Source organism: Gossypium hirsutum, chromosome A01 (assembly GCF_007990345.1).
Source record: "Gossypium hirsutum isolate 1008001.06 chromosome A01, Gossypium_hirsutum_v2.1, whole genome shotgun sequence".
Taxonomy (NCBI): domain Eukaryota; kingdom Viridiplantae; phylum Streptophyta; class Magnoliopsida; order Malvales; family Malvaceae; genus Gossypium; species Gossypium hirsutum.
This window is the reverse complement of record NC_053424.1, coordinates 103,516,725-103,543,222: the sequence shown is the minus strand read 5'-3', so window position 1 is coordinate 103,543,222 and position 26,498 is coordinate 103,516,725. Positions and strand designations below refer to the sequence as shown.

The 26,498-nt window shown below is 34.8% G+C and overlaps 1 non-coding gene across 1 annotated transcript; it reads right to left on the bottom strand.

Annotated features, from left to right (window-relative positions):
• Positions 1-2,291: 2,291 nt before the first annotated feature.
• LOC121207742 (small nucleolar RNA R71) lies at positions 2,292-2,398 on the bottom strand. Its single transcript, XR_005902854.1, has one exon. It is a non-coding gene; the product is annotated as a small nucleolar RNA R71 (small nucleolar RNA).
• Between the last annotated feature and the right edge of the window lie 24,100 nt (positions 2,399-26,498).

Sequence of the window (26,498 nt, the reverse complement as noted above, 5' to 3'; positions counted from 1 at the left end):
CCAAAACCAAGCCATATCACATGGCTAAATATTCACAACTCAAAACATATCTCAATTTAACTAGGCTATACATGCCATACTTAGATATTTACACTTTCAAAAGATACCAAATTTAAGTTTGATAATGTGATGATGATCCTCAACCATCCCCAAGCTCTCGGTAGCTTCGATATCTATAAAACAATTGAAATCACACACAAAGTAAGCTTTTGAAAGCTTAGTAAGAGATAAACCATAAGATATACATATTTTTACCCAATGCTTGACATAATTATGGATGATTTTTCCTTGGTTTTATTGAATTTGATGCTCCTAATCCTTTAATTTCATGTTTTATACTCAAGAGAGCTTAGGATAGCAAAAAGAGCAAGAAATGGGCCAAAACAGACAAATTGAACCTAAATCAGTGTTGCACACGACCTAAGCACTTCCACACGAGTAATCCACACGCCCGTGTGTGACACACGGGTAGACTACACGCCTGTGTGTCATGGCCATGTCGACTAAGAACCAATTTAGTATTGCACAATGCCTGAGCACCTTCACACGGGCGTGGCACACGACTGTGTCCCTGCCGAGCCCAAGCCTAGTTCTACTCGTAAAAGGGCACTTTTGAGAGTTTTGAAGAATTTTAAAGCCTATATAAACACCTTAGAAGGGGATTAGAGGGGACACATAGAGTTGGAGGCAGAAAATACTCGCGAATAGCCATCGGAATCTCCTCGGCGCAAGGATCTACATCAAGACTGAAGATTTCCATCCAATTTCGTAGAAGTTCTTTGGGTTTCCTTTATGTTTTGTTGTTTTCCAAACTTTGAGATGTTTTCCATTATTATTATGAACTAAACTCCCTAAATACCTAAGGGAGATGAACCCTATGACGAATCTTATTACTATTTGAATTATATGATAAAGACTTATTCTTATTCTTAATTGTGAGTTCTAAATCCTTGTTTTAATATTTCACGGTATTAATTCAGGTTTTGATGTGCTTAATCAGTGGAGCAAAAGTCCCTGTTTAAGAGTAGACCATCCATAATTAAGCGGAGTTGAATGTACTCCTAGAGATAGGATGACATAAATCTGCCGGATTAGAGTCAAATCTAATAAGGAAATCCATAGGTCAAGTTAATGTGACAATAGGGGTTTTAATTAGAAAGAGATTTCAATTAATCAACCTAGAGTCAGTTGTTTTTAGTCTTGAAAGGGATAATAACATAAATTATGGATTACTACAGAATAAGTCAAGTGAATAAATCATCAAAGTCAAAGGTAATAAGTGAAGTCTAGGTGGATTCTTTCTTAGGTATTGTCTTCTTCATTGGCTTTTTTTTCTGAAGTATTTTCCAACTTTCATCTCTGTCATAATCTTAGTTAACTTAGAAAATTAATTTAGTTTAAAAACACACTTTCATTCTTAGGCTAGATAATAAAAAGATAGTAATTACTTGTACTTTTAGTCCTCGTGGATACGATATTTTCGGTCTCACCATAACTATACTACTGTTCGATAGGTGCGCTTTCCTTAAGTTTAATTTTTAGTTAGTTACACGACCATCAAGTTTTTGGCGCCGTTGTTGGGGATTAAAATATTAGGAACGCTCAATTTTTATTACTTTAGCCATTTATTTTTATTGTAATTTAATTTAATTTTAATTTTGTTTATATCATTAAATTTTCTTTTATTTACTTCTAGTAGCTTTTTATAGTTTATGACTAGAAGAAACCCGTCAGGACCTCTACTTTTTGATAGTAAGATCAAAAGCACAGCTCACAGAAACTGAAGAGAAATAAGGCAAAGCCTACGATACATAGAGGAAGGACAAGAGGACGATATTCAAACCACAACCGAGGAGATGGCTAATAATCAAAATAATCAGTTACCTCTTGTGGCTATTGCAGACCCAGTAAATCAGAATCCTGCTTTTTGTATGTATGATTATGCTAAACCTAGTTTAACAGGAGCTGAATCGAGTATAGTTCGACCTGCTATTGCTGCAAATAATTTTGAATTGAAACCTAACACTATTCAAATGATACAACAGTTTGTTCAGTTTGATGGTTTGCAGGACGAGGATCCAAACACTCATTTAGCAAACTTTTTGGAATTCTGTGACACCTTTAAGATCAATGGTGTTTCTGATGATGCCATTCACCTTTGGTTATTTCCCTTTTCATTGAGGAATAAGGCTAAATAGTGGTTGACCTCATTACCCCGAGGATCAATCACCACTTGGGAACAAATGACTAAAAAGTTTTTGCTTAAATATTTCCCGTTGGCTAAAACAGCTAAACTAAGGAATGATATTTCTTATTTTGTGCAAATGGATTTAGAAACACTTTATGATGCATGGGAGAGATACAAGGATCTATTGAGAAGGTACCCTCACCATGGATTACCACTTTGGCTACAGGTTTAAACTTTTCAGAATGGCCTGAATCCTTCGACTCGACAAATAATTGACACAGCTACTGGTGGGACTATTAATAATAAGCCACCTAAAGAGTACTATGAATTTATAGAAGAGATGTCATTGTATAATTATCAGTGGCAAGTCATGAGGACAAAGCCAACGAAAGAGGCCGGCATGTTTAACATCAATTTGATTACTATGCTCTCTAATCAGGTAGAACTTTTGAATAGAAAAATTGATGGTTTACTTGGTTCTTCACAGGTTCATCCAGTAATGTAGTGCGATACAAGTGGAGGTGGAACAAGCAATTCAGAATACCAACCCTATGGCCACAACATGGAGAACGAACAAATGAATTATATGGGTAATAATCCTCGACGTCAAAATAATCCTTATAGTAATACTTACAATGCAGGTTGGAGGAACCACCTTACTATCAAGAGAAAAAGCCAAACCTTGAAGAGATGATAAAATTTATTTTAGTAGCGGAAACCTGTTTTCAGAACACTGAAACTGCACTTAAAAATTAGCAAGCAACGATTCAATAGCTCAAGAATCAAATTGGACAATTGGCTAAGATGATTTCAGAGAGAGCACCAGGAAGTCTACCTAGTAACACCGAACCCAATCCAAAAGAACTTGTGAAAGCAGTTACATTAAGGAGTGGGAAAGTGTTAGCTGAATCTGAAAAGAAACCACCACAAGAAGCTGACAGAGCCGAAGGAGAGGAGGTAAAACCCGAAAACAATGACAATCCAATGCCAAAGGAATACAAACCACCAATCCCATATCCAGCAAAGCTGAAGAAAGATTGCATGGATGCACAATTCGGTAAATTTCTTTAACTTTTTAAACAACTGCATATTAACTTACCTTTTGTTGAAGCTATATCGCAGATGCCTACATATGCAAAATTTTTAAAGGAGCTTCTAACAAATAAAAGGAAGTTTGAAGACTTATCTACAGTGGAACTTAACGAGGAGTGCTCGGCCATACTCTAAAATAAATTGCCAACCAAACTGAAAGATCTAGGAAGTTTTACTATTCCCTACTTAATTGGTAGTTTAAATGTTGATAAGGCACTAGCTGATTTAGGCTCTAGCATTAATCTGATGTCATATAAAATTTTTAAACAACTTGGTCTTAGGGAACCTAAACCCACTAGGATGAGTATTCAACTAGCTGATAGATCTATTAAATATCCTAGGGGTATTATAGAGAACGTACTTGTAAAAGTAGATAAATTTATATTCCCTGTTGATTTCATTGTGCTTGACATGGATGAAGATGTTGAAGTGCCTTTAATCTTAGGTCGTCCAGTTTTAGCCACCGCTAGGACTGTTATTGATGTGGGTGATGGTAAACTTATGCTTAGAGTAGGTGACAAAGAGATTATTTTTAAAATTTACGATGCCATGAGATTTTCTAAGAACAAGATGACTCATGTTATTTTATTGACTCTATTGATCATGCTACTCAAGATTCTTTTCAGGAAATCGAACATAAGGACATGCTGGAACTGTGTCTTGCTCAAAGAGAGGAGGTAGATAATGATGATTCTAAGATAGGTAAGATAAAAGCTGAACTAAATTCCAATAAGCCCTTCCCAAGACAAGCGGAATATGAGGGTATTAAGGCAAATGATGAACTTAAGCAAAAACCCTCTATTGAAGAACCTCCTAAATTGGAACTTAAACAATTTCCAAATCACTTGAAATACGCATTCCTTGGAAATAATTCTACATTACCAGTGATTATTGCTTCTAACTTACAAACCAAGGAGAAAGAGGAATTAATTTCCGACATTAAAGGGATCAACCCTTCTTTTTGCACCCACAAAATTTTAATGGAAGATGAATATAAGCCATGTGTGCAAGCTCAAAGACGACTGAACCCCAACATGAAAGGAGTTGTTAAAGCTGAGGTAATTAAACTTTTAGATGCTAGAATTATTTATCCTATTTCTGACAGTTCTTGGGTAAGTCCAGTGCAGGTTGTTCCTAAGAAAGGAGGAATGACTGTTGTAGCCAATGAGAAGAATGAATTAATCCGAACAAGGATAGTCATAGGTTAGAGAGTTTGCATTGACTATAGGAAGCTGAATGATGACATAAGAAAAGATCACTTTCCCTTGCCATTCATTGACCAAATGTTGGAAAGATTATCAGGGCACATGTACTACTACATTTTAGACAGACTCTCTGGTTATTTTCAAATCCCAATAGCTCTTGAAGATCAAGAAAAGACGACATTTACATGTCCATATGGCATGTTTTCTTATCGTAGAATGCCTTTTGGATTATGCAATGCTCCTGCTACTTTTCAACGCTGCATGATGGCCATTTTTGACAAACTCGTAGAAGACATCATGGAAGTATCTATAGATGACTTCTCGGTATTTGATAACTCTATCCATCTTTGCCTTAAAAATTTAAAACGAGTTCTAATAAGATGTGAGAAAACGAACCTTGTACTTAACTGGGAAAAATGTCACTTTATGGTTCAAGAAGGTATTGTGTTAGGACATAAAATTTCTAGTAAAGGGATTAAGGTTGATAAATCTAAAATTAAAACCATTGAAAAACTACCTCCCCCTAGTTCGATTAAGGCTATTAGAAGCTTTTTAGGACATGCTAGGTTTTATAGAAGATTTATTAAAGATTTTCTAAAATAGCGAAGCCTTTGATTAAATTACTAGAAAAAGATGTGCCCTTTAATTTGGATCAGGAATGTTTAGAAGCGTTTAATACTTTAAAGGATAAATTGATTAATGCTCCAACTATAATCGTACCTGATTGGAATTTACCTTTCAAACTAATGTGCGATGCTAGTGATTTTGCAGTAGGTGCAGTTTTGGGATAGTGAAGACACAAGCATTTTCAACCTATCTATTATGCTAGCAAAACTTTGACAGCCGCACAAGAAAACTACACCATCACGGTGAAAGAGCTGCTAGCTATGGTTTTTGCATTCGATAAATTTAGGCCATATCTAATATTGTCTAGAGTTTTCATTTATACTGACCATTCTGCTCTTCGCTACCTTTTAACTAAGACTGATGCAAAACCTCGACTCATTCGATGGATCCTATTATTGCAGGAATTTGACTTGGAGATTCAGGATAAGAAAGGAGCTAACAATCTCGCGGCTGATCATCTTTCCAGGCTTGAAAATTCAAGTACCAAAGAGCTAGATGAAGTTGAAATAAATGATTCGTTCCCTGAAGAACAATTCTTTGCTATATCTGATTCTGAAGTACCTTGGTTTGCAGACATTGTGAAGTTTTTAGCCGCTAACATTATCCCAAAAAGGTTGACACATAAGCAAAAGGAGCGATTCTTTACTGATGCAAAAAATTGCTTTTGGGAAGACCCTTTTCTTTTCCGTATATGTGCAGATCAAGTCATTAGGAGATACGTTACAAGGTCAGAAGCATTTAAAATATTAGAGCATTGCCACTCAAGACTGACTGGGGGACATTACAGTGGAAATAAGACCGCACATAAAACACTCAAATCAAGTTTTTATTGGCCTACACTATTCAAAGATGCCGACAGGTATGTTGCTAATTGCGATAAATGCCAACGAACAGGTAATATCTCTAAATGTGACGACATGCCCCAAACATACATGCTTTCATGTGAAATATTTGATGTTTGGGGTATCGACTTTATGGGTCCATTTCCTAGTTCATTTAGGAATAAATACATCTTAGTAGCTGTCAATTATATGTCCCAATGGGTGGAAACCCAAGCTTTACCTACTAATGATGCTAGAGTGGTAGAACGATTCCTTAAGAAACTCTTCTCTCGATTTGGAACACCTAAAGCAATATCAGTGATAGGGGTACTCATTTTTGTAACGCCAATTTGATAAGACCCTTAAGAAATACGGAGTTCACCACAGAACAGCTACACCTTACCATACTCAAACTAGTGGACAAGTCGAAGTAGCAAACCAAGAACTTAAACGTATCCTAGAAAAGACAGTAGAATCAAACAGGAAGGATTGGACGATGAAAATAGATGATGCTTTATGGGCTTATAGAACTGCTTTTAAAACCCCCATAGGAACATCCCCTTACAGACTTGTTTATGGAAAAAGTTGTCATCAACCGTTTGAGTTAGAACACAAGGCATTCTGGGCCATAAAGTTTCTAAACTTCGATCTCAAACTTGCAGGTGAAAACTGGTTGATGCAGTTGAACGAGTTAGATGAGTGGCGAACTAATGCATATGAGAATTCACTCCTATACAAGGAAGCCACGAAATGTCGCCATGACGCTCGTTTAAAGCAACACAAGTAATTTGAAGCTGGAGATCTTGTCTTTCTATACAACTCAAGGCTCAAATTGTTTCCTGAGAAGCTAAAATCACGATGGTCAGGTCCATTCGTCATCCAAACTGTTTTCCATATGGCACAGTAGAGGTAAGTCATCCAACTCACGACACCTTCAAGGTAAATGGACATCATCTTAAACTTTATAACGGTGAGGATTTTAAGGATAAAAGAGAGGAACTACGGCTCTACGAACCTGCCTAAATATGTCACAGGGTAAAGTTGAGCTTAGACTTTAAATAAGCGCTTCTTAAGAGGCAACCCAAGTACTAACCTCACTAAATAGGGTTTACTTTTTCTTTAACTATTCATAGTTCAACTGCAGGTAATATTGACATTTGATAGAGGCTAACACGGCCTGGACCCACGGACGTGTCCTAGACCGTGTAACACCCATAGGATGGAGACACGAGAATGCTTGGAACCGTGTAAACCTTGAGCACTTTAATGAGATGATTGATAGTATTGAACACGGCCTGAACCCACGGGCATGGCCAAGGTCGTGCTAAAACAGGACTCACATTTTTTCCAAAACAAAGGCACACGAACTGCGACAAGGGAGCCACAGTCGTGCGATACGACCGTGTGAAGCCCACGGTTAAGGGACACCAGCGTGTCCCAGACCGTGGTAAAACTGTACCTTAAATTTCACAAAAATTTAGCAGAGACACGGCCTACAATAAAACTCCACGGCCGTGCGAGTCAGCCGTGGGAGCCACATGGCCTGATACACGGGCATGTGTGAGGTCATGTGAGGACTTGCCTAAAAATCGAAACAATAAACGAAGTCAGGATAGAACACGGGTAAAAGCCACGACCGTGCTTAAGGGCCATGCACAATCCTGACTAATGGACACGGGCGTGTTGGATAGGACACGGTCGTGGGAGAAATAAAAGGAGCACCATATGGCCATGCGATGTCGTCGTGTGGGTCACACGACCTAGAGACACGGGTGTGTCCATCGGTCGTGTGTGCTACTGACTTGAAACATCAACTCATAAGCATAAACCATGAACACGGGCGTGGAGAATTCAACACAAGCATGGGAGAAGTGAACGAACGTGTACACGGCCGTGCTATTCGGTCGTGCAAACCACACGGCCTGGACACACGAGCATGACGAAGAGCTCGTGTACGAACCTGACCACTATTTCACGAAAAACACGGGCTGAGAGGCTACCACACGGGCGTAGGCCACGGCCGTGTGGCCCAAAATAGGGCTTACATGACTGTGGCCTTTTTTAAATTACCCTTAACCCTAATTTTTTCCCTATCCCATTTACTATTCATCATCTTCTTCCTCCAGCCACCCTTTTTCCTCCTTTCTTTTTCTTCATCTTTCTTTCCCTATTTCCCCCTTTTTCACCATTTAAGCCTTTTCCCTTCACCCACAAACCCCCTTCTCCTTCTCCATTCTTCTCCCTATATCCTTTCTTTTCCACTTTTCTTTCTTCTCTTTCCGCCTCTATTCTATTCTTCTCCTCTCTTCCCCATCCACGTCCAACTACCACGCACCCACCGCCACGCACCACCGCACCCCATCGCCGACCACCACTCTCAGTTTTCTTTCTTGCATCCTTAGCTCTGTTTTACTATTTTAATATTAATTTTCTTAATTCATTAGTAATTATTTATTTCATGTTCTATATTAGCTCTGTTTTACTATTTTAATATTAATTTTCTTAATTCATTAGTAATTATTTATTTCATGTTCTATATGACTGTATTTTTATTATTACTACTACTCTTGCTTTAATATTTTTGAGGTTTCTTCTTCGTCATTGTTTCAAATCGAATGTAGGAATATACTATATAGATATTAGGACCATGTGTTTTAAATAATATTCATAGTAACTTATATTGAGTGATTCATTAGTTAGTTTCTATTTCTTTGGCTCTTTGTTTCATATGCAGTATTACCATTTGGTTTTGACATGCTTGAATATTCGTTCATAATTATCTTACGAGCAAGTTAATATTTTCAACTATTAAAGTGACTGCTTGATTTGGGGATTATTTTGATGATTTAAACTCGTCTTTGTAGATATCATGACAAACCCAAAAGGCAAGAGAACTACGGTTCCTGCCTTGAAAAAATGAAAAGGAGCGACATCTTCCTTTGGCCCCACCGCTAAGATACAACACCCATTCCTCCAATTTCCACTGGGACCCCAAGAGGAACTATTCCAGATACTACGGGCACGACCCCTAGGTGTGGGCCATTGCATTGATTGGACCGCACTAGAGTAGGTACATCTAGCTAATTCGGTTTGAGCCCTTTAGCCACCGCTCCATGGGACCAATTCTTTGACATCGCCGAGCCAACGTACCTAGAGCTCACTTTGGAATTATGCTCGACATTTCACATGCAAATAGTTATGGAGGAGCATGACGACCTAGGAACATTCCAATTCCGCCTTGGCAGTCTAGTATGGCAGCTGAGTGTCCTAGAATTTGGTGTCGCTTTGGGACTATATACGAACGAGTTCATAGAGGCCGAAAAATTTCCTCACCTCCACCGCCATATCCACTATACGCCCTCATCATGTTGGAACGCCATGATGCCTACTACAGGCATCTATGACCCCAGCCGTTCCAAGGCATCGGTGCTAGCTCCAGCTCTGCGATATCTCGACACTCTTTTGGCACACACTTTAAGAGGGAGACAAGAGAGCACTGGTGTAGTGAACACTCACGACGCATACATCCTATAGAGCATAAGGAAAGGGCACATTTTTTACCTCGCCTACTTCATTGCCCTTGCCTTTCGCCATTGAACTGGGCGACACCAGAAGGGAGTCATCAGCCTAGGCCCATATGTGACTCGTCTAGCGCGCTACTTCGGGCTCCTGAATACAGTGGCGCAGTCTTCATCGCTCACTCTCATTGTCAAATGTCCCCACAGGGCATCCAAATTATGCTCCACATGCGAATGATTGAGCGTCATCGTGGGTTCGATCCTCCTCAGTATCGACTTGCACGAGCTACCGATGAGGATGACGCCGAGGATATTCCTGATGATATCCCTGCATTTCAAGAGGACCCACCTTCACAGCCACCACTGAGTCACCAACCAGTTCATGCGGCTGCTTCAATATCTGAAGCTTCTGACCACCTTCATCGCTTTGAGTAGTATTGCACTCAGCGATTCGACAACATCGAGGCGACAGTACAACAAATCTGCCAACATTTTCACATATCGCCTCCAGCACCACCACCTCACGGTCCAACTATCGACGAGGACTATTAAGTCTATCTAATTTTTAAATTGCTTTTCTTTTTATTTTATTTTTATTTTAGCATTTCTTTGCACTTTCATTTTCAATTACTTACAAGACTTTTATTAGTATAATTTGAGTTTTATTTTATCTAGTTATTTTATTATTACTAACCCTAAAAACCATATACATATAAATCCCTTAAATATTGTCGATGGCATCGCAATTTCAAAAGGTTCAGTCGATGGGTACTACTAAGGCATACACATACAATCATCCACGACTGCCATGTCCTGCTCGACCACGACCATAGCCACCACGACACTGATCACCACAATAACCTCTTCACTGGGCACTGTGATTATGGAACCCAACCTCTACCACCACCTTCACCTCTATCTACATGTCACATACACATGACTTTCAATGCTTTTAAACTTGTTTCCGCTCTTCCAAGGATTACATCCAAATTCAACGCAGTTTCTATTCTCTCCCTCTCTTCTAATCTTATGCTTATATTGCTATTATCTATCTCTGTACATTGAGGACAATGTACACCTTAAGTGTGGGGAGGATATTTATGTGATTATCAGAAAATCCCTAAATTTTTATCTTATCTTGTTCTTAAATAATTTTCTCTTATCTTTATTAGAGTAAATTCTAATTGATCTATGATTTTTATTGATATGTTTTGACTTAAACCATAGGTAATTGTGCATTAATTGTTTAAACTTTAAGAAATTAAGGAATCAAGTATGATGAGTTGGCTTTTGAGAAATAAAATTACTAGGTTATTTCCCTGAATTGAAGTATTATCTTAAAGTTGTGAATTTACAGGATTGGCATCAAATACCCATAATTTTCATGAGATTTTGAGCCTTTTAGAGCATATATCTTTCTTGCTTACTGATTTTATTGGTTATGAGTGTGTCAGCATTGATTTTTTATTCTAGAACTTGCATTGATTATACATGTCGAGACCACTCCTTTGATTTGATATACGAAAATTATAAAGGCACTTAGGTTTTAACCCATCTACCCCATAAAAAGCCTACCCACATGACTGACCCCTAGTGAACCCTTTTAAGCCTTAACTAATATTTCTTGAATCCTTCCCTTAATATTAACCCATAATTTAACCCTTTTTGATTCATTAAGAATTTTTACCTTTTTATTGACTCCCTTTTTGTCGAGATTTAATTTGATTAGTTACCCTTTTTTTTCGTTCATTCCAGTTGCTAAATTATTTCTTATTATGTATTTTCAAATATTATTCTTATTCTTAAAAAAAAGCGTATATTTATATTCATACAGTTACATATTGTTCTAAAGAGCTTGGATGAATTAAAGTTGTTATGTTATGAAAAAGAAGCTCACATTTTTTTGCTTTAGATAGTCCAAATTCTGGCACTTCCTCGTAATTCAGCACTTAGCCTCACTCTTCTGAGTTTGGTAATTTAGTTAAATTAATCTCAATTCTAACCCTCTTTCTTAGCCTTTATCCACACCTTTAACCCAAGCCTATTACAACCCTCTTAAAGACCTTTTGATTTGTGTATCATTTCATTATAGTGGTGGAGATTTGATTTTCATGCAAGCCTATGGTAATAACTTTCCATGTTTGACTAATGAGTGCTTAATCATTGAACCTTAAACACATTGAGTGATTTGAGTGAATCTTTAGTGAGGATGTCAACCCTTGCCAATTTGGAGTTAAAGTTAATTACTTAGATAAAGGGAGATGCCTATAATTTTATGATTAAAATGCTCAACTTTGACTATTTGAAACTTTAATGTTCTTTTAATTAAAATTTTAATGTATGATTACTTGTGGATTATTTCGAACATTATTAGTAAGAATTATAAGTTGAAAAGAACTTATTTTAATTATGAGTTGAGAATTTTGCTTGAGGATAAGCAAATGCTTAAATGTGGGGATATTTGATAAACCATAAGATATACATATTTTACCCCATGCTTGACATATTTATAGATGATTTTTCCTTGGTTTTATTGAATTCGATGCTCCTAATCCTTTCATTTCATGTTTTATACTCAGGAGAGCTTAGGATAGCAAAAAGAGTAAGAAACGGGCCAAAAATGGACAAATTAGGCCTAAATTAGTGCTGCACATGGCCTAGGTACTTCCACACGGGTAATCCACACACTCGTGTGTGACGCACAGGTAGACTACACGCCCGTGTGTCATGGCCGTGTTGACTAAGAACCAACTCAATATTGCACACGGCCTGAGCACCTCCACACGGGCGTGGCACACGGCCGTGTCCCTGCCGAGCCCAAGCCTAGTTCTATTCATAAAATGGCACTTTTGAGAGTTTTGAAGGATTTTAAAGCCTATATAAACACCTTAGAAGGGGATTAGGGGGGACACACAGAGTTGGAGGCAGAAAATACTCGCGAATAGCCATCGAAATCACCTCGGAGCCAGGATCTACATCAAGACTGAAGACTTCCATCCAATTTCCTAGAAGTTTTTTGGGTTTTCTTTATGTTTTGTTGTTTTCCAAACTTTGAGATGTTTTCCATTATTATTATGAACTAAACTCCCTAAATACCTAAGGGAGATGAACCCTATGACGAATCTTATTACTATTTGAATTATATAGTAAAGACTTATTCTTATTCTTAATTGTGAGTTCTAAATTCTTGTTTTAATATTCCAGGGTATTAATTCAGGTTTTGATGTGCTTAATCAGTGAAGAAAAAGTCCCTATTTAAGAGTAGATCATACATAATTAAGCAGAGTTGAATGCACTCCTAGAGATAGGACAACATAAATCTGTCGGATTAGAGTCAAATCTAATAAGGGAATCCATAGATCGAGTTAATGCGACAATTTGAGTTTTAATTAGAAAGAGATTTCAATTAATCAACCTAGAGTCAGTTGTTTTTAGTCTCGAAAGGAATAATAACATAAATCATGGATTTCTACAGAATAAGTCAAGTGAATAAATCATCTAAGTCAAAGGTAATAAGTGAAGTCTAGGTGGATTCTTTCTTGGGTATTGTCTTCTCCATTGGTTTTTTTTCTAAAGTAGTTTCTAACTTTCATCTCTGTCATAATCTTAGTTAAATTAGAAAATTACTTTAGTTTAAAAACACACTTTAATTCTTAGGCTAGATAATAAAAAGATAGTAATTACTAGTACTTTTAGTCCTTGTGGATACGATATTTCCACTCTCACCATAACTATACTACTGTTCGATAGGTGCACCTGCCTTAAGTCGAATTTTTAGTTAGTTACACGACCATCAGTAAGCCATTACAAATAAATACAACTCATGAATCATGTATAATTTAGTACATTTATTTAGGATTCATAACCATTTGACATACACATTTTATGAAGCACATCATACTGATTTGTTCATATACGAATCATATAATCCCAATTCACTTCACTTACACATTTAGTATAATTCACTTTCATGAATACCACATAGCATCTTTTAATCACAATTAAACATATACTTACTTCTCATTCTCAACTTTACGCACATTTTAAACGTACCTGAATCGGATACACATTTCATATATTCATTCATTTCTCGGAGTGCCCGTTGAACCATACAGAATCAAATAGGATACGTGGATAGCTTGGAAGGCTCATACAATGCCAACGTCCCAGACGTGGTCTTACATGTAATCAAATATCGATGCCACTGTCCCAGACAGGGTCTTACACGAAATCAAATACGATGATGATGTCCCAGACATGGTCTTACACGTAAATCTCAAATCAATGCCAACGTCCTAGATGTGGTCTTACACGAAAACACATATCGGAATCCTATGTCATGACATATGTATCCCAACTATTCCTATGGTTCGTACGGGATTTTTCAGATGTCGTCACATTATCGGAACTTTCTTAGATTTCTCATATTCAATTCAGATAGCCATTCATCACTATTCATTAACATATAAGCAGTAATAATTCAATTCAAACACATTTATTTGTATATCGACTTACCTCGTACTTATTCGAACGGATGAAATCGGCTAATTAATGACTTTCGACTTTCCCCGATCTAATTTTGTTTTCTTTGGTTCTTGATCCATATAAATTAAAATTTAACTCATTTATTCAACAAATCATTCAATTCAATCTATATACACATATTTAAGGCATTTTACAAATTAGTCCTCACTTTTCACATTTTAACACTTTAGTGCCTAATTCATAAAATCACAAAATACACATAATTTCATATTACACTTGCTAGGTTGAATTTTCCTCTAGCCCATATAAGCCCATGAATTTCATTTATTTTACATTTTAGTCCTTCAAAATCTCAGTTTCAAAATTTAACCCAAATTACTCAAATTCATCAAAAATTCAAATACAAAACATATTAATCTAACACATATCTTTCATTTGTCATCAATTAACATCACAAAGCTCACAATTTCATCAATGGCTCAACTTAAAATCTTCATCAATTTCTTACATTGAGACATGGGCTTAATAAAACAATTGACAACGATTATAAAAACATACAAGTTATCAAAAACCAGTAAAAAACACATACCTAATTGTTCTTGACAATGGTCGAATGAACAAAGTTTAATAACCCTTGTTTTTCTTTCAAATTCGGTGGTGGATGGATGATAATGGCCTTTATTTTCATGTTTGTTTTATTTTAATTCATTTAATACATCATTTACTAATTTGTCCTTTATAATAAAACATATAATTCATGTTAATTAAGGCCATTAATGTCCACTTATAAGTTCAATGGTATATTAACCATATAAGGACCTCTCAATTATAAAAACACATTAATTCGGTCATTAATCAAATAGAAGGAAAATTTTGCATTTTCTGTGATTTAGTCCTTTTTCATAATTCAACACACTAACGATAAAATTAAACCACAAAATTTTCACAAATATAAATTCACATATATTAAGCACGAAAAATAATATTAAAATATTTTTCTAACTCGAATTTGTGGTCCTGAAACCACTATTCTGATTTGGGTCAAAACTGACCTGTTACAATAACTGTCTCTCAAAAGTTGTGTCAATAGCTCTATCAGTGCCATCTATTTATAAGAAGAAAAGGTAGAACCCTTGTAGAGTTGTAGAGGTTTATTTTAAATAGAAAAATAACATCCTACTTAAAGTAGGAGGGGGGTAAACAACTCACCCATGTATTTCACTAGGTTTGCCGCTCCTTTCATGTTATATGAGGGGTTTTGGGCCTCTCTCATATCGGGTCCAATTACAAGTACTTCTTAGGCCTCTTTAACCCAATACTCTGTAATATGATCCAACCTGATTTAGTTTTTCAATTTCCCAAAATAAACATTGATATCTACATATTAAATAATTTTCCAACCCCAATTTTACCCTAGTAAATTTTGACAATTTTACCCCTGATAAAATTTTGACGATTTTACCCCTTGTAAAATTTCAAGAAAATTCATTCAGTGTAACACCCGAACCCGAGACCGACACCGGAGTCGGACACGAGATGTTAACAAACTTTGAAAAATTTCCTTCCAGACACTTCCCAGTCTGAGTAATAGTCGCTTCAAAAATCATATCTTGAGTTTCACAACTCGAAAATCAGTTTGGTGATTTTTCACTGAAACTAGACTCATGTCCCCACCTATGTATTTTTTTCTAGAATTTTTGGTTGGGCCAATTAGTACAGTTTATTAGTCAAAGTCTCCCATGTTACAGGGGTCGACTACACTGACCTTTTCCCATTACAACTTGGATATCTCTCTGCACAGAGCTTCAATACTGATGCCGTTTGTTTCTATGGAAACTAGACTCAGAGAGGAATCCATACATATATGGTATGACCCCTAATTATCTCCGGTCAGTTTATAGTGAATTTCCAAAGGCGGAACAGGGAATCCAGAAACTGTTCTGGCCCTGTTCCACAAGAACCCGAATATCTCTTACTGTACTGTCCATATGATTGTTTCGTTACTTTCCTATGAAAGTAGATTCTTCAAGGTTTGTTTACATAATTTATTCACTATTTAATTCCATTCCTACTATTTTTAGTGATTTTCCAAATCTACGTCACTGCTGCTGTCAGCATCTACCTTTAAGGTAGGCTTTACCTATTTCATGGTTCAACTAGCCCTTTTTGCATACATAGCACAATTTATGAAAGTGATTAACCATCCCCGTGGCCAATCCTTGTCAAGCATATCCACACTAAATGATTATAACATTATACTTAAACACATATAAGCCATTTTCACATGGCTATCCAAAACTTATACATCACATAAAGTACTCGAAAAACAACAATGGGTCGTCCTATACATGCCATATCAAAATTCAACCAAAAGAGTACCCATAAGAGCCTTTGATAGTGTGGGCGACTTCGACGTCAAGATCCCGAGTCCGATAGCTGGAGAACCAAAAAAAATCTATAAAACAGAGGAGCAATGGAACGAAGTAAGCAATTTATGCTTAGTAAGTTTTGAGCAAGAAATTCCAGCATAAACAAAGAATAACACACATTTAGCTAAATGGAATATTTCATAATACGCAATTTACCGATATCAAACTTGCTTCACAACATTCACAACCCTTATGTACATACACAACAGACTAACTTAGCCGAAGGCCGGTAGCTCGTTTATCAACTGAGCGAACATTTATTTGTAAGGGCTCGATTAAATTCAACACATACGTAACATATCCCCATATTGGGATGTTTTTCGAGTATTCGCTGGAGTTTTACAGCAAGCTCATTCATTACCAAATCACGTACCTTCGGGATTTAACCGGATATAGCTCCTCGTTCAAATGCCTTCGGGACATAGCCCGGTTTTAGTAACTCACACAATGCCTTCGGGACATAACCCGGATTTAACAACTCGCACGAATGCCTTCGGGACTTAACCCGGATTTAATAACTCGCACGAATGCCTTCGGGACTTAACCCGGATTTAGTATCTCGCACAAAGGCCTTCGGATCTTAGTCCGGATATATTCACTTAGCACAAAGCCTTCGGGACTTAGCCCGGACAGCATTCAATTAATCATGCACATTCATATTTCATTTTCATTTGCGAAACTCAAACACAAGGCACATATCGTCCTTGCACATTCGGCTCAATAGCCACACATAGAGCATGATTTAATCACATTGTAATTTAAGCTCTCTTACTCAAGAACTTACCTCGGGTGTTGTCGAACGATTCCGCTAGCTATTCAACCACTTTTTCCTTCCCTTTATCGGATTTATTTCCCCTTTGCTCTTGAGCTTAATCATACAAATAAATTGATTTCATCATTTAGGCATCAAAAAGATGAACACAAGGCACTTAGCCCATAATTATACATTAGACATTAAAGTCTCATACATGCAAAAATCATGCATCAACACAACATATTAGCTAATTTCTTTCCCCTTGGCCGAATATGCATGTCTATTTTTGGGGTCGATCTCAACACTTAATACACACATATACACACACTAGTAAAGCTCCTCCCCCTTTTCATCGATTTAACACATGCATTGCTCATCAACATGCAAAGTTACATTCGGCCTTAGCACACATCTTGCTAGCCGATTCTTCTCCATTTAGCAACCAATGCACATATGTGCTCACACAAAAATGCTAAAAAGGAGGTTCAAGAATCATCAAGCCATCATCACATGCATCATTAACAAGCCTCATATTTTGCATGCAATGGCATTAACACAACCTCCACCTAGGCCGAATCTTAACTCATCCTCATGCCTCATCACCACAACATCAAACACCAACCAAGAATGATGCATCCATGGTCAAGTGCCAATTCCATCACATAGCAAGATTTAGACCATGGGCCAAGTAGAACTCAAGCTAACAACTAAAACATGCATGCATCTCATGGAACATCATCAAACATACCTTAGCCTAGCTACATGCATGGCCGAATCTCTTCACCTTTCTTCTTCTTTCCTCCTTAAAATTTTTGGCCAAGGATGAACCAAAGGATGAGAAAATTTTTCTTTGTTTTTTTCTTTCTAGTTTCGGCAAGCATGAAGATGAGAAAAGGATGAACAAAATTCTCTCCTTTCTCTTCTTTAGCTCACGGCAAAGGGGGGGACAAACAACTACACACACATTTTTTTTTGTATTCTCCATACTCCTTTTTATTATTTTATTTGTTTTATCCCAACATTTTATGACACAAATTAACATATCTTATTTGTGCCATACTCATGCCATAATTTCCATAAAATAAATTGCACACTTGTGCATCATGCCCATCATGGCCGGCCACTACTAGTGGGGGGGGAAATTTGACATGCAAGTCCCCCCCTTTGTCCACATGCACTAATAGGTCCTCACACATTGACCTATCACATTTTAGAATTTTCTCACATAAGTCCTATTAACTAAATTCACATGAAATCAACCAAATTGAAGCTTGAAATTTTCACACATTCATAATTACATATTCTAGACAATAAGTATCACATTCAAACATTTTGGTGACTCGGTTTAGCGGTCCCGAAACCACTTCCCGACTAGGGTCAACTTTGGGCTGTCACATTCAGTATGTCACAATTCAACATTTTCAATATAACTGAATGATTTGTTTTCATTTTCGGGCTTCAAAACAGTCCAAAAACATAAAGTCATTCTTCTATAATTTTTTAAGTAATCTTATATAGGATTGCAAGTTTCCATTTCCATTTCTATTTCTATTTTTCGAAACCTACATTGATTTCCAAATGATTCCATTTCTTCCTTTTGGAGAAATCCATAATCATTCCTTAATGTTTCCCATTTCTCTTTTTCTATTCATTCCATTCATTTTTATTCAAACACACAATTCATTTTTAGTTTCAACGAGATAGTGGAAGGACCAATTGGACATATGTAGTTGAAGCTAAATGATTTATAATTAAATTCTAACTTTTCATCTATTAATTATAAACTCATTTACTCACAAAGTCATTCCACTATAATATCGTGACTAAGATCTCCTCAACGACATGCCATTACGAAAGTAACTATTCAGTGCTCATCCAATATCATTTTCATAAGTGTGTTACCCTCATAGGATATCTTTAATCTCTTTGGGATAATATATTTTCTCCCAATATAATCCTATTGTATCTCATGGTAACCATTACATCTTCTTTCATGAAAAGTCAATCACTTAAAATAGTAATCAATTCATGCATCACAAAGACGGACGATATCATTTACCATGTAATGCAATGAGAGGATATCATTTACCCATGTTTTGGACTATGAATTCCACTGTTTTGAATGGCCCTATATACTACAGAAGTTGCACACCCATCGCACTAGCTTTCGGTTCCTTATCTATTTAAACTTAGGCTTTTACTGACATCAAAGTGTTTGAGTCACACATACATATTCATACATCCACTCAAGATTTAGGTATGTCAAACTATGAACATCACAAGTGATTATCTTCTAGAAGTCATTTGCTCCAATGCCCAAGACAAGGCATCTCCCCAATTGGACTTGATAGACAACATATTAGTCTTTCAATCAATTTTCTTAGTTTTTATTAAACTAAGGACATGTTTCAAGTTCATCTACTAATACAAGTTGTCCTTTTGTATTATGATCCGACCACGTAATACCGCTTAGTATTAATTAAACATTAGACAACCAATAATCAACATTTGCTTCCATTTTAGTTTGTGTGCAAAAGCCAAGTGAGGACGAAAATACAAAGTATATTAATCATAATCAATGAATTTGTTTTATTAACCAATCTGTTTGAAAAATTACAAGTGTATAGTGACGAAACTACTACACTTAAGGCACCAAATCCAATAAATACTTGATTCAAAATGGTTAAAAAGCTACCAAAATGTGGTTAGTGTGAGCTTCTACATTTATCCGGCTTGACATGTTCCGCAAGATGATGATTTATAAGGAAAAGGGAAAACAAATAGTGTAAGAAAATATTATGCTTAGTAAGTTCATTGGCATTAAACAAAAGCTTACCTTAGCTTACAGCTAAACACAACAAGCTACTTAGCTTGGCAAAGTTTACCTAATCATGGCAAATCACATAACAAAAGGTGACTTTAACATATAACCATATCATATAGTAATTCAAACAAATAACATTTCAATTCACTTAAATCAACATTTCAATTAACATTTCAATTCACTTAAATCAACATTTCAATGTCATTCTCATAATCATTTCAACATCTAGCCATTTGAATACCAAGCTTAAACCATTCTATTGCAATTTATCACTTTTCATTAACCACTTAGCTCGATAAACTCTAATAAACAAATTCAAATACACAAGTAACTACACCACACCAGATGCTCATCCAAGCAGTAACTACACCACACCAGGGTACTAAAATGCAAATCCCGTAGGCAATCATACATATAATCATATAACAATACGTCTTTCCACCACACCAAGGTCTCCGTGGGGACATACAATACTAGATGATCCGCAACAAATGCTAGATCCCAATATAATCTTTAATAGCCTTTGTACAATCACATATTTCATACAAGCACACATATAACCCTATTGACTTGTCAATTTTTTCTAATCTTTACTAAGTTCACTCGGGCATCTTTAACACATATAATCATTTCTTTACAATTTAGTTCATATCTCACTTTTTGTACCAATTCGCAAACAATTAAAATTACAACAAAAAATACACATATTTATAATTCAAATACCTAACAGTGTTTAACCTAAAAATTTTAACACACTCATACCATATGAACTTACCTAACAAAATTAGTAATTAAGTTGGAACTTCAAGGACTATTCGACAATTTTGGCTTTTCCCTAATTATCTTTGTTTGATCCAATTCCTGATTTATACATTTATTCAATTCAATTTATCAATACCAAACATTTTAAATCATTCCATAGTATGCATGTACTTATTTAATTTCATTTTTCAAATGCACTTAAAGTTGTGCATTTTTTTTTCAATTCAGTCATTAAAACTGAAATAGCCATAACTTTCAATTTTGAGCTTTGATTTCAGAACCGATATTAATCACATCCTTCTAGGACCTCTACTAACTATAATTACAGAAAATTTTGCATCAAATATTCAATATATTTACTTTCTTCCTTCTAAACAAAACTAAAAATTAAACTTTACAATCTAGTCCTTTTCACATCTAAGCATAAAATCTATCAATTTAAGAAAAATTTCTTCAAGGATCCAATAAGGGAAACGTTCAAAAAATTTAACAGTTTTACAAATTGGTACATGGGCTAGCTAAATCAAGCTTCCATGACCTAAAAAACATAAAAATTACAAGAAAGTGACTTAATTGAACTTACAAATTGAAGCCCGAAAGTTTTTGAAGTGCAAACCATATTCTTTCTTTTTGCAGCTGGTGGAGAAGAAGAAGATGAGAAAATGGCTTTATTTGTTTTCTTTTAATTTAACTTATATACTTAAACTTAAACTTAATTAATCATAATTTATTTAATTAATACTTAATTAAAAGTTAATTATAATTAAAATTTTTAGTGGATTTTTAATCCTATCCCCCACTGTTTGGAAGAATTAAAATGGTCAAATTTACATTTTGATCCCTTAGTTATTTAAAAATCTATAGTGATAATTTTTTTACAATTTAGTCCTGTACCTTAGTTAACTATCAATTCAACAAAATTACTAGACCAAACTTTAATATATTTCTATAATAGTCTTGTAAATATTAATATTAATATTTAAGGACTCAGTTTATGAAAATGGGATTCCAAAACCTCCATTTCCGATACATTAACAATACGGTTATTACAAACTAGTTAATACCTTTCGGCCTATAACTAAATTGATTAATCGACTTAGTCCACTTATATTTTGACCTGATGGAACTAAATCGGGCTAAGTTGAATTGGTTCTAAGTTGAATACCCTTTCAATCTCATCTTCCTAAATGACTTCGAATACTCATTAATTTTAAGGTTTAAGTACATTCAACATAATCCAATTAATAAGTTTTTAAACCCTAGCCTTAAGCTAATTACACACACTTCGATCAACCAATTGCAATGACCCGATAGTCGGGTAATCGGAAAGTGTATTTTTAAGTTTCTGTTTTCATAAAATGGAATCGTAAATATTTATTAAAAATATTTACGAAATTAGTTGTGTGGTTAATTAGGTTTTGTTTAGGTGAATTTCTTTAAGTTAATAGTAGTTAGGTATAAGGAATAAATTGAATATAGGGTAAAATTTTAATTATAGAATAGAAAAAAATGAAGGGAATAGATTAGTAATTAAACCATAAGTGCCAATTGTGTGGTAATAGTAATAATAGTGGTAATAGTGAAATACATATGGAATAATAATAAACATATATTAGTAATTATTATATATTTACTTATAATATAAGTAAATGTTATTAAATTATACTATATTATATTATATATTATTATATAATATAATTAAAAGCAAATAAAAGAAATAAATATGGAAAAAGAGAGAATATTGAAACAAAACAAAGAATAACAGGGGAGAAAGAAAAAGAAAGGGAAAAATTAGGGTTTCAAGGTTTGAAGTTTAATTGGTAAGTCAATTTAACCCATTTTCTTGTAAATTTTGAGTTTTTAGAATCCTAGAACAAAATAGTACTTGATTTATATTGAAATTTTAGAAGTTAGTGAATTTTTAGAAGTTGTTCATATTGAAAAAAAATTGAAGTGTTAGGGTTAAATTGATAGAATTTCAAGTTAGAAGTGAAAAAGGGATTGAATTGTAAAATAAATTATAGGTTTTGAATTAATAGGGACTAGATTGAGAGAATTTCAAAATTAGGGTTTATGGTGAAATTTGAAAGTGGAAATTAATCTAAAGTGGGATTTGAATGAAAACATGAAATTAGTTTTAAATAAAATAAAGTTAGTTTTGATTAATGGATTAAATTGAAATGTGAGCAAAGGTTGAGTATAAATTGAAATAATCAATATGAAAATTGTAGTGTATTGATAAATTTTAATTGTTTCAATTTCTATAGCTAACGTTGAGCCAGAGATCTCGGTTAAGAAAGGAAAGAACCTAATTGAAGAAAAAGGAAAAGAGAAGGCTAAGGAGTGAAGGAAGGATAAAAATACATCATCTCAACCTTTTTGTTGTAAGGACTACAAGATTTTTAAATTATCTTTATTTAAATGATTATATTGTAGTATAGAATTACATAGAATTTAAAATTAGATTATAGAATTATGAAATTTTATTTAAGAAAATTATGGGTGGAAAATAAAAGAATATATGAATTTTTTAATCCAAACTACAATTAATTTCTAAGTTGTGAAAAATTAAGGGTTAAATCGTAAATTTGAGAAATTTTATATTAGAAATAGAAAAATGAAGTGCATTAGAATGAGAAACATTGATGTTGCAGTGTATTTTGTAATATTAATAAGAATTGAATTATGTTATATGTATTATTAAAAGTAAAATATATTGTTACATAAATTTCTGTGCTAATGACTAAATTACAAAATATATAGAAGTGATATATGATAAACATGATAAGGATTATTAGTGAATTATGGATGAATATTGAATTTAAAAATACATTACATGTATTAAATATAGTAAAGATATAAGTATATGTATTATTGTTACAAAGATTAAATTGTAAAGTATGTAAAAGCATTATACGAAAAGTGTAAAAGTGATATGTGTGCATGATATTATTTTCCCAAGTAGACGAGATTAGAACTACTAGGATATTAGTAGCATGCCATTAAGGAACCTTAGCTTACTCTTTGATTATAAGCACGTTAGTGCCCTCTGATTATTAGCACATTAGTGCTCTCCATTTAGCACATTTGTGCTCTCTGTATAGCACTTTAGTGCTCTCTGTTCATTAGTGCATAATAATGTACCTGTGTATTTTTTTGTATATCCAGTGTGTTCTATAAAGTCTACTTTGGGCTAAGAATATGAGTTGTGAACAAAAGTGAATCATTAATGTGTTAAGGTAAGTTTGATAACTTACAAAAAGATAAATTAAATTTTATTAATATAAGGCATAGTTAAAGAAACTTAAATGCGTGTAAATATGTATTAATTGAATATGTTTTAAATATTTTAATTACGATTTATTTACCTATTTATTCTTCTAGTGCTTACTAGGCCTTTACCGGCTTAACATGTTTATTTTAACGCATAGGTACAGTTAAACTCAAAGAGGTAATGTCAGGTTAGGAGATCTCTCATCTCATCACATCCTCAAGAGCTTTAAAAATATGTACCATAAGTAGACCAAATATGGTTGGTCTAAGTTGAAAATAATATGTATAAATATTTAAATTAAATAGTATCAAGCCATAATCGTTCTTGCACCAAATGTAATAGTCTTATATCGGGTCCGTATGTTTGGATCGGGTATAGGGGTGTTACAGTAACCTTCCCAAGGATTTAGTTACGGGCCATTCTAGATGTCATTAATCCTATGCAATTATTAAACATTAAAAATAATGTAAAATAACAAATAGAGGGTAAGAAATTCTCAAATATTTCAGTGAATCCAAGACTTGTAATTGATTGAATGGCCAACATGATCCACGAAAGATGTCGATTATTGCTTTGGAAAAGAACACAAATGAAAAAGAAAATAAAAGAGATTAGCAAGCGAAAACTAAAACTAAAATAAACTAAAAACTAGAAAATAATGAAGAAATCTTAGAAAAAAAATCTGAAAACTAACTAAACTACGAATCTAAAACCTTAACCAAGCCCCCTAAACTAACGTTTTAATGTAATGTTTATAGTCTAGGTGTATTTTGACCTAATTAGGTCAATTACAATTCGAATTACTAGTTAAATGAGACTATACATATGAAGACACCTTTGCCGAATTTTTGGCTCGTTGAGTTCAATGTCACGGCATTCACTGACCACATTGTGACTTTGTAGACAGAACTCGATCCCTGGGACTAGGTTGAATTGCCGCTACTTTAACTATTCCAGTGTCGTGACTTTGAGGCTAATGAGCCTACCTTGTGGATTTTGGTTGAAAATTCGGTTAAGTGTGGAAGCAAATCCAGTGTTGTGACTTCCATATTGAATGTTACGATATTCCTTATAGGCCACTAACTTCTCAACTTCGGTTGTTTCCTGTACACTTAGTTAACTTGTTAAGTCTACCTTAGGCCCAAATTGTACTAATAGGTTACAAAACATCACATGAAGCTCATTTTATTCAATTAAAACTAGAAACTAAGTACTTCTTAAAATGAACAAAAATAACACAAAAGTATTTGAATACGAGCTTCTCAAGTAGTGAAAAGAGACTAATTTTCCATAATGAATTATGGTAGACCATCATCCTTCTCATCTTCGACCACTATATGGAATGGAACACTTGGATTTTCCAGCACTGTGCCTAAGCAAAGAGTAATGGCTTTTGCATGCTCCTTTCCATCCCTTCTAGGATTAACCTAAAAGTTGCTAGAGGTACCAGTATTTACTTGTCTTTCAGAAGTTTCATCATCTAATTGAATTGGGTCTGTATATTCGTCAGTTGATTATTTGTTTGGTTTTATTAAGTCTAGAACTATCGCATCTCACCATGCATCAAATGTATTTCTTCCTTTATTTTACCAAACCTAAGCTCACATGACATGTTATCATTGTGGTATGTTTCTTCCCATATTCTTGGGGTTTAGAAAGATGGGTTGGTTGATGTGGAGGGACATCGAGTTTGGTTAGGGTTACTTACCCCTTGACCAAAATTTCCTCCTTTATTGCCTCTCCATTTGAGATTCGAATGATCTCGCCACCCAAGGTTGTATGTATTGGAATAGGGGTTTCTGTCCCTATTTCCCAAGTAGTTAACCTTCTTGTGTTGGTTGTCCGAATAATTCCCCCATGCTAAATTTTCACCATAACCACCCATGTGGTTACCTCTTCAATATTGTTGATCAAATGTTGGAGGTCTATTAGAACTCATCTCAAGATGATTGAGCTCTCAAGAATTAACTGATATTTATCCTCCTCTTTAAATGCATTCATCATTAGGGTTCTAGATTTGTATGTGAACCTATCTGCTGGCCACATATATGAGTTCATAGACATGTCCTCTATCAATTGGCAAGCCTTGCCATATGTTTTGGATGTGAATGCCTTTGTAGATACTCCATCTAAACTGGACCTCAAGTTCTTGTCCAACCCATTGAAAAATATTTACAATTGCAGCAATTCTTGCAAACCATGTTACAAGCACTTATAGAACAACAACTTGAACCTGCTCTTGTTTCTCTTCAAATCGTGGGTTTTCTCGAGGTGGATCAACAATTTGTTGTTCATCCCTCGGAACTACTGCTCTTCTTGCTCTGCATAATGTTCCCTTTGGTTCAGGATCTGACTCAATCGGATCATTCTTGTTTCAAGTCATACACTGCAAAGCAAGATAACTAAATTAATAAAAAAAATTAAAAACAAATTGAAAATAAATAAATAATAAAAATGTCACATCTATAATGTTTGAATTTGTTATTTATCCTATGAAGCATGCAAATATTACTATTTAT